Below are 10,557 nucleotides of genomic sequence, written 5' to 3'. Positions count from 1 at the left end.
ATCTGCCAACAGCTTGACATAGAAGTGTTCACTGATTTTTACTCTCATATTCCATTCTTATTCTCTAACTCCTTTGGTCAAAGCACAAGAAAGATCCCCTGACACCATGATGAATGACTGGCCTCTATCAAATTTCACAAAAGTATTTTCTAAAGCAGCAGTTAATTCATCATTTTTGTTCTTCGGCTCTCCCATTTACTCTAAAGTCTTAAAGATTTTTCTGCACTACACTTATATCAATGGCATTTTGCAAAATATTAGTCACCAGTTAATTGCTCTGTAAATGCACCTATGTCCTGACAATGACATGCAGAGCAAAGCTTAAAATATCTAATTAAATCAAAAGCATCCTTTCTATTGTATTCCTATTGTTATAAAATAAATGACAATTGCATTTTCTGTCCTATTGTTTCCTATTGCTATAAAATAAATGATAGTTTCAAGAATCAGATGTATTCCATGATCGAGAGAGGGTAAGTAAGAGAAATGGTTGTGGAGCTGGGTAACATCCAAAGCCAGAATAAATAGCCAGGAATTGCAAATTTGGGAAAAATCTTAATAAAAAGACTAATTATAACTGCTGTCAGCTATTACAATACACACACACATTCTAATCAACTGCTAATATATTTTGTTTAAATGTACAGAAATGTTATTTTCTCATTCTCATTTTCTTTTACTGCCTTACTACATCAAAAATGCTAATGTATTTCCCACTGCAGAGATTTTGTGTATGTTGTCCTTCTGCCTAAAATTAATTTCCTTACCTGAATCCCTTCATTCCTCATATACCTAGCCTGCCTCCATTTTTCATGGTTCAAATTAAATATCATCTCTTCAGAAAAGTCTTACTTGGCCACCAGTCTAGACACTTGCTCTTATTATTCACTATTTCAGCACACTACTTGTTTTCTTCATAATATTTATGAAATACAGCATCATGCCTTTGTCTCATCATCTCTAACTAATCACCTGTCTTAACTGTTTATTTTTGTGTTATTCATAATAGTTTATAGACTGTTGTCAGAGTTTTGTTCACTAACAATATAGTCAGCATTCAGGACAGAAACTTCTCATCTAGTTGGCTCTAAATACCAGTAACTGAATAAGCAAAAAAGTGAATTTAATTTTATATGGTATACTATATTATTTATCAGAGATGTGAACTCATCTATTCTCATTTATAGGAAAAATAACAATTTGATACACTGCAACATACTTTACTCATAAAAGCTCTAGTTCTTTGAGAGTACATTTTGCCATCTACTTTTGCAGGACTACTCACCAAGGATTATTTGGAAGCAAGCTATCCCCATCAAACATCTGTGTCTGGTCCTTGTTCTGTTCAGTGTCATTTGCTCACCCTTAGTTCATTGTCTTCAGGTCTCTCGCAGAGAACTGAGAAAAGATGAAAATGAAATACATTTCACAGTGGCATAAAAAGTTTGTGTATATATTTTAAAGAATAAAAGTCATATGTGTATATGTATACTCAATTTCATAAAAATTAGATCAGCAAGCTTGGTCCTAATGAGCTTTACAGATAGGATAAAGAAATCTGACATTTTAAACTGATTTATTTTTTCTAGGTTTTCTTTGTGCTGAATTTTAGTTATTTAATTTTTGCAATTGGAAAAGGATGACCACGCCCACCTACAGTGACCTGGACCACCTGGTGCCGGCAGGCATGAGTCGGGTAACCACCTTCCAGTCTTTCCCAGACCAGCTCAGTGCTGACCTATGCAAGCTGTTAGGAACATGGTCCACTTCCCCTACTTGCACTTCATTCTGGCTTTGCCTGGCTAAGCAGCCAAGGCAGCCAGCAGTACTCGGCCCAGTCAATGCTGGAGCTCACCCGGTAGAGCACGATGGCAGCCTCTGACCTCTGCCACGGCTGCTGTCTGACTGTGGTCACTGTGTTCAGAAGCTGCATGTTCATGAAGGAAGTGCACAAGCAAATGCTTAACGTCCAAAACAAGAACAGCAGCTATTTTGCTGACTGCATACCCAGCACTGCAGAAACGGCAGTCAGTGACATCCCGCCCCGGGGGTATAAAAACCTCCACCACCTTCATCACCAATAGTACAAATAAAATCTCTTACAACATTCCTATCAGTTGGTGGGAGCTTACCGCCAAGGGCGAGGACATTGCCTGGCCAGGGCAGCCAGGAGGCCTGGGTGTTTCTCAGCGTGTCTCCCCCTCGCACCCGAAGGCCTGGCCAGGGCCACCTCCCGTGGCTGCTCAGTGACAAAATGGGCTTCAGCAAGGCATTGTCCAACCAGTGGCTCGGCGTGGACAAAGGTGCAGCCAGTAAGCCCCGGGTGTTTGGAGCGGCGGACGGCATGGAGAACAAGGTGCAGCTGAAGCTCCCCCAGGTCCGGGGAGGGCGGGCAAGAGGGAGTGAAGCGAGCTCGGGAACAGGAAACTGCTGACTGAAGTGACCCTGAAGACCTACGGGGTGTGAAAAGGCAGTGTCTTCAGCACCAACATTTCTAAGCAGGAGGCAGACCTGGAACCAGAGATGATTTCCAGCGGCTCCCAGAGGGACAGGTCCTTCAAGCGCTACAATTTCTCGGCCCCCAGCGTCCTTCACAACAGAGCACATCTGCACACCCTGCTCAAGGTCGGCACGCAACTCCCGCAGAACTTTCCAGAGTTGGGGTTCACCGACATGCCCACAGACAACCTCCTCAAGTGCTCCTTCTGGAACTTCTGGTGCTTTGTTCCAGCCCCAGCAACACCCAGTATGGCACCTTCTTCCCAGGATATCCAGAGGAGGCCCTGCAGCTCCCAATGGACTGTGTCCAAAAGCCCTCAGGGCTGCGGCCGCTCGCAGGTGAGCAACGGCGACTACAGGGAGCGGGAGGGGGCGGGAAAGTGGGCTGCGCACGCATGCGCACCAGGTAAGCTGCCGCGCTCTGTCGCCCCGCCCAGAGAGAGCCAGCCGCGCCCGCCAGGTACCTCACCGTCGACCGAGTGTTCTGGAATAAGATGCTGGACGGCTCACACCTGGCGGAGTTCTACCGGACTGAAGGCGTGGCTGACCACCACCTCACCTTGAGCCATCTCATTGGCAGCAGGCGGGGGTTCTCCACCAAGCTGGTATCACTCAACTCTCTTCAAAGCGGCTTACAGCCCCTATGTCAGAGCCCAGCTGGGAGGCGTTCAGCTGCCACTAAGTCCTCAAGAAGTAGGTGGAGGACTGAAGATCCAGGCTCTTAAGTCCTGAGTTGCTTCTGCAGGTGGGACTCCCCAAGAACCTGTCGGTCATTACCTGAGCCTCTTCCCGGAGCACCCGAGCATGATTAAATACGGCATCAACAATACCTGGGAGCTGGTGGGCTGCAAGATGATGGTGTGCGACAGTCCCCTGTGCCGCCTTAACACCGAACCAGGATTCAGGTAGGGATAATATAGTTTGTGAGGTAGATGGGGGTGGAGGGTGCGGAGACAAAATGGAAAAGGAAAAAGGGAAGAAGGAGAGGCAACCAGTGGATTGCTTTATAAGTTTGTTTAAAAAATAAAGTTGACTAAATTTGGGGGAATCTATTTTCTAGTCTAATTTTATGGAATGGATCTATCACCAGTACCACACTGTCTTCACTAGTGTAGCATTTAAGTACATACTTAAATTGAGGCATGGAAATCTTCCAGATTTATTCTGTAGTTTCATTTTTCTCATTTCAAGTTTATTTTCTTCATATAAATTTTATAGTCAGCCTTCACATATCTACAGACATTCTGTTGGAATTTTAATTAGATTTGCACTGAATCTACAGATCAAATTGGGGATAGTTTATTTTTGGGGAATAATTTATAATATTGAGTTTTTCAGTCTAAAACCATGGTATAGCTCTTCATTTATTTGTTGTTTAATTACTTCCATTTTACAGTTTTCAACATACATATCTTGAACATATTTTTGTTGGGTTTTTACCTAATATTTCAGTTTTATTTAGTGCTAAAGTAAATTAATTAAAAAATCTAATTGCTCATCACTACTAGGTAGGAATGAAATTGGTATTTTTTTTAAGTTGACTTTGTGTCTTAAGACTTGGTAAACTCTGTTAATTCTAGAAAAGTTTTTGAGTTTTTCAGATTTTCCACTTAGAAAGTCATTTCATCTGTGAATAGAAAATGTCTACTTCTACTTTTATATTCTGTGTGCTTTTAATTTATTTCACTTTACCATTATATTGGCTAGCATATCCAGCACAATATAAGTCAGGAAAAAGATTATTCTGATGTTGCTGATCTTAGGGATAAGGCATACAGACCTTCACTATTAAGTATGATGTTAACAATAGATTGTTTTAGATACCCTTACCAGGTGGAGGAATTCCTTTTATTCCGAATTTACTGAGAGTTTATCATAAATCGATGTTTATTTTTTTCAGATTCTTTCTCTGAATCTATTGAGAATATCTTGAGCTTGTTAAGTCTATTTATAGAATGAGTCATGTCCATTGATGTATAGCTCTTGAAATTGCCTTGAATTTTTGGAATAAACTCCATTTTTGTTGTGGTGTATTATCCTTGTTATTTATTGGTTGATTTCATTTGCTGATTTTTTTATAGAAGATATTTGAGTTTATGTTCATGAGGAATACTGATCTGTATAATTTTTTCCTTGTAATACTGTTGTCTGCTATTGGTATTAGGACAATTCTGACCTCATAAAAATAATAGAGAAATAGCCCCTCTTCTCCTCTTTTCTAGATGACAATATGAAATGTGAAATATTTGGTAGAAGTCACTGGTGAAATAATTTGGGTTTGGGTTTTTCTTATTCAAAGAGTTTTAAATATGATTCAGTTTCTTAAAGAGATTTAGCTTATAAGAGACATCTAGGTTATCTATTCTTGAATGAGATTTAATAGTCTGTATTTTTGAAATAATTATGACAATTTCATGTAAAATGTTGACTTTATGGGCATAAAGTTGTTCCTAGTGTTTAATTGTGGTCTTTTTAACAAATGTAGGATTTTTAGTGGTATTTTTTTTCCTTCATTGTGTTGGTAATATGTATCTCTTCTGTTGTTTGGTTTTGTTTTTAATTTATTCATTTTTTTTGATCCGTCTGTGTAGACATATGAATTTTTTTAAGCACTCAAAAAACTAGTTTTGAAATCATTGGATTTTTTTTCTTATTCTTTTACTGTGTTCAGTATCATTAATGTCTTCTCTGTTATTTTCTTCCTTATGTCTCAGTTTGCTTTAGTTCATTTGTTTTTTTTTTTCTAGTTTCTTAGGGTTGAAATTCAGATTACTAATTTGAGGAATTTCTTCTTTTCCAATACAAGCATTTAATGCTATAATTTTCACTCTATGTACAGTTATTAATGCATCTCAAAATTTTTGATATGTTACTTTTGTTTTTCATTCAATTCAAATTAATTTTTCATTGAGCATTTTGACCCTAGGCTGTTTAGGAGTTAACTTCAAAATCTTGTAGATTTTCCATATATCTTCTTTAATTGACTCTTTATTTCATTTTCTTATATTCCAGGATTATACTTTATATGATTTCTAATCTTATCAATTTGTTGAGTTGTTTTATGATCCTGAATAAGGTCAATATTGATTAATGTTCCATATATACTTGAAAAGAAAGTATATTTTACTTTTGTTGAATGAAGCATCCTATAAACATAAATCAGGTCTATCTGATTAGAAGTGTTGTTCTGGTCTATTTTATTCTGCTAATTTTCTCTGCTATTGTCCTGTTGATTAATTACAAAGGAGTGTTGAACTCTTTATAATTGTACTTTTAATATTTCTTTTTTAACCTTTACCTTTTTTTGTGAAGCTTTGTATTTAGGTAGATTTGAACTTAAGATTGTTATATTTTCTTGAAGAACTGATCATTTTATTATGCCCTTCTTTGCCTGTGACAATTTTATTTGCACTGAAGGCTACTTTGACTGATACCTGTGTGGTAATCATCTTTAAAGCTGTTGCTTTATAATAAAGCATTATCTTTATTTTGGTTAGTGTTTGCTTAGTACATCTTTCCCCTTCCCTTTCCTTTTAATCTATGTATTTATATTTAAAGTAGGATGCTTAACATATTCTACAGCATATGTTTGGCTCTTGTATTTTCATTCAGTCTGATGATCATTGTCTGGTTGAGGAGATGGATTTGAGATTTATTGCTGTCATGGTTATTCTCAGGGTGCCACACTCTTCAAAGTTCTGTAGTGATGACTTGTGTTCAGGGTTGGGTTAGTTTTCCAGAGCATTACCTGCTTGGCTTTGACTTTCAAGTTTTGCCTTGCTCTTGTGCCTCAGAGAGTCTCTGTGTGTTCTTCTCTTATCTTTCACCAACAGTTTTCTCCTGTTATTTCTCATTGAACACTTGGTAGCTTGGTGGTGGGAGGAGCTGTGGGGATTCAGCATTCTTTGTTGTTCTGATTAAACCTTCATTTTAGGCAAGCTCTGAATCCCTATGTCTCAGTGGTGTGGCCTTCACTATTTTCTTGCCTCTCCCCTGGCTATAGTTGTGGCCCAGTGCCTATTCCTGCCACTCATCCAGTATTTTTTTTTTTCCCAGTCCCCTTTCCCTTCCTTATCTACAATGAGTTTTAAATCTAAGAGTGACAGTATTTGTTGCCCTTCTCTTCGCAAATTATATAGGAGAATTAAGGGTAAAGATTCTGGGAGGAATTTCTTGCTCTACCTGCATAGATACTGTTTCCTTCTCCTGGGTCTATGCCATACTGGATGTTTTCTTAGCGGTCTTTCTGATAGTTTCTATGAAGATCTGGTAGGTTTTGTTCACAGAGAACCTACAAAATAATGAGGATTTCCCTAATTCTGTGCTCCTCCAGGGGCTTCACACTGCCCAACAGACTATACTTGGCCTAAATCAACTTCTCAGATATTCTGGTTGAATTCTTCTTACATATCTATAGCTTCCCTAGGCATGTATGTGATCTCACCTTCTCTCTTCCACCAGATGCCTTTCTTTCCTTAGATTTGATGCCAGTTCTTTTCTTTGCAACCTCAGTTCTCCAATACTTTTGAAAAGAAGTCATGAATTTGAAAGTCAATCCGACTCTTTTATAAGAATGAGAGTGACATTCTTTAGCCTTCTATACTCCAGAGCAGAAGCCAGATGTCTTATTAAAATAGCTTTAATGTCCAGAAAGCCTTCTTTTCTCTGATTATTTTTTGCCTTTGAATAGCAATCTGTCCTTGATTTAAGGATGTGCTGTCTTCTCTAATCTAAGAATATTGATAAAAATGTGAAATATTATATTTCCAAATTTATTTTTTCTGTCTTCACTGTCATCTGTTGTGTTGTTCATCTTATACTTTCTATCTTATTGTTTTATTATTTTTTTAACTGCTAAGTTTTGAATTTCCATCTATATTTTGAATTGAGGTTAGGATAATTAATGAAAGTGATTGTACTTATCTTCTAGTCTGTTTCCCCAATAGTCTTCTCCTTGGAATTTAAGACCTGCATCAAGCCCCTTTGTACATATTTTAGAAAAGGTCTTATTTAGATGTATAAAGAGAGAGGTTGCAATAAATTGTCACCTTCATAGCCAAATTAAGGTGAGATTTATTCTGAATTACCGACTTTTATACTTAGCACCATCGTTTATTCTATAGTAGATCTTCACTTTTTTGAAAGAATACCGCTTTAGTTTTTTTGGAGGGGTGGGGGCCACTGCTCTAAACATCAAGTTTATTGTGCTATTCTCACATTCCAAACCCAATCCCCTTTCCCAATGGGGGATAGTAGAAGGAAGGATTTTCACAGTACCTGCATGCCTGCCCACCAGCTTCCCCTTTTTAACCCTCAGTCCATCTATCTGTGGTCCACTGAAACACAGTTAGGGACAAGGGCCGAGGAGAAATGGGAATCTCTCCTTGGGAGAACAGGAGAAAAAGGCTAGAGTACTTGATACCCCCCACCTTCTGTGCCCTAGGAGAACAGAGGTCAGTAAACAGTCCATGCCATCCAGCCCAGTGGGCTAGGGGAGAGGAAGATGATGGTAACTCCAGCACAGCTGGGCTTGCTGCTTAGGTGCTAGAGATGTAGGGAAGAGACTAAGGCAGCACACAGGAAAAGCTTTCTTGCAGATCCAAGAAAGGAAACTATTTTTGGAGCCAGAAAGGAAAGACCTTGGGATACTTTTCTCTTCTCCCAGGTCCTGAGGAGCAGCAGGCAGCTTCTGCACACTTTCTGTTCAGGGGGCCACTTAGTGGCTGGGGAAACAGGCCTTGTGGAACAGGTACACAGGATGCTGGAAGCCTTTGGAGGTGTTGTGGGGTGTGGCCACAAGCTCATAGCTGGAGAAGCCCACCTCTGGGATGTCAGGTAGGAACTGAACTGTTCTGGCTTCAGCTGGATTCGATAGTAGTTCTTGTAGATTGTTTCCGTAAGGGTCTTTCTCTTGCCATAAGATGACCAAGGTTGGGGCTCCAGTACTAGGATGCCCGCAGGATGTAGGTGCTGGTAGATCTAATGAAACATACACTTCAGCCCCTTGTCTCCCCAGTTCAGATGCACCCACTTGGTGAGGCTGAGGCAGAGCACCACATCATACTCAGGTATTTGGGCCTCCACCAGCTCATCTCGATCCAGCACATATTACCCCTGACGAAGACAACATTGTTGGGGAAGACAGATGTGTCAGATCCATCCAAGGGCACTTGGGGTGCAACAATGGGGCCCTGGCTGGCTGACATTGAGGCTGGGAAGCAGCTCCTCTTTCGGACGGTTGTGGTCACTTCCTCACTCTCTGCTCCTGGGTCCCCTTCAGAAGTCTGGGGTGGCAGGCGCAGCTCTTCAGACAGGTAGTGTCGGATGTTTTGGTGGGCAGAGTGGATGAGCAGGGCATCAATATACAGGCCCACCATGCAGGATAGGCCTCATTTACAGGCAATGCTCAGGGTCAGGTGGCCCACACTTCAGCCCAGATCTAGGACGTCCCAACCCCAAAACCACTCAGGCTTCAACACCCAAAGGTGCCCCTCCTCACAAGAAGGATTGCGGTACCCATAGTGCTTGCAGTAATTCCCATACTGGAACTTGCGCTGCTGCTTTTTGAAACCTGCTGCAGGTAGTGGGTGGACCTGGTGGTGGCCTCCCCAACTCCCTCGGCCCTTTTCCTTGGGACCCTGGCCTCCACCCCGAACCCCTGCCTCTGACTTGCTGGAAGTCCTGCGACATTTGCGATGTTGTGAGCAGGAAGACTGGGGTGCAGAGGTAAGTGAGGCAGCTGGAGGGGCTGAAAGGGAGCCTGAGGGACACTGCAGGGCAGATGGAAGGGGTGACACGACCTCATGCCTGCAGTTGATGTCTGTGTTGAGTTCATAGGGTTGGGGGACGTCCCGGTTCTGGCCCCTCTGCTGCTGCTGCTGTGTGGTGCCCTCTGTATGGAGTGAGGGAGTGAGGGGGGCTGTGGGCAGCAGGGAGTGGCTATCGTTCCCTCCGGTTGCCTGCTGCTACTGCTGCTGGTGGTAGTGCTGTCCCCGGTGTCTATGCCGCTTCCGGCCAGTCTTGAGTGGTGAAGCAAGAACTACTTGGGCCTCATCAGTGCAAGTATTCAGACTGAGAAGGTCAGTAATATCTTTGGGGATGAGGGTCTCCACTAGATCTCAACCCCCTGGCCGAAAGTGGGGATGACTTAGGGGTCTCTGCATTGAGTGCACGGCTCACTTCCTCATCCAGGAGACTATTCAGGTTCAGCGGATCAAAGATATTGCCCCCCACCCCCACCCCAAGGAAGTTGGAAGGTAAGACAGTCACAGTCCGAATTAACCCGCCTGCGCCTCTTGAAGGCCGGATGTTTGAAGCCTCCACCACCTCCCCCTACATTACAGCTATTTCTCCTCTTCCCCACCACGTCCCCCAGGTGGGGCTGATAGCCATTACGGGGTCCAGTTCTGCTTCACCCGCTCCTCGTCGCTCCTCCCCCACGTCTGGGGAAGCGGCTCGCCCATGGGGATCCGACAAGCGGGCCTCCCCGTGCGCCTGCGCCTGGGGGCCGCCCCTAGTTGCTGCTGTGACTGGCCGCCGCAAGGGGTGGATGCAGCACCGGGGCTCTACTTGTGGGTCCCAGGAGCCGGGGACCCCGCTGAGTGCGCGTGCGGCCCGGCCCACACTGCGTACCGCCGCGGAGCTCCCCGAAGGCAGCCTCTTGGTGCGGTTGCACCGTGCGGCTGCCCCCCTCCGCCCGACTCATCTTTGAGCAGCAGCGGCGGCGGGGCTGGCACCAGAAACGGCTCCTCCACCGCCATCTCGATCATTCCCCTCCCTTGTTCCGTCCCAGTCGAGGGCAACCAGGGGGGACGAGGGGACTTAACCCCCCTTCCTAGACCCCGCTCCCTTCCCTCCCGCTTTAGTTTTAATGAGAAAATCACACTCACCTAGCTGCTAGGACACAATTCTTTGTACCTGCTGACTATAAATGTAGTTGCGTCTATTGAGCAGAATGAATTCTATACCTATTGGGGATTTCTCTGTGCCTATTTTGGTCTGTGATTTTCTTCAATTTGGTTTATTTATTTTCAATCCCATCTGCTCTGTGGTATCTGG

General features: G+C 42.9%; 2 pseudogenes; one reads left to right on the top strand and one right to left on the bottom strand.

Annotated features, from left to right (window-relative positions):
* Positions 1 to 1,868: 1,868 nt before the first annotated feature.
* Positions 1,869 to 3,408, top strand: LOC102545241 (phenylalanine--tRNA ligase alpha subunit pseudogene; annotated as a pseudogene).
* Positions 3,409 to 8,129: 4,721 nt separating this feature from the next.
* Positions 8,130 to 10,268, bottom strand: LOC102533872 (7SK snRNA methylphosphate capping enzyme pseudogene; annotated as a pseudogene).
* Positions 10,269 to 10,557: the final 289 nt, after the last annotated feature.

This window comes from Vicugna pacos, chromosome 3, assembly GCF_048564905.1.
Source record: "Vicugna pacos chromosome 3, VicPac4, whole genome shotgun sequence".
NCBI lineage: Eukaryota > Metazoa > Chordata > Mammalia > Artiodactyla > Camelidae > Vicugna > Vicugna pacos.
The sequence above is the reverse complement of the archived record's forward strand: the minus strand, read 5'-3'. Positions and strand labels throughout refer to the sequence as shown.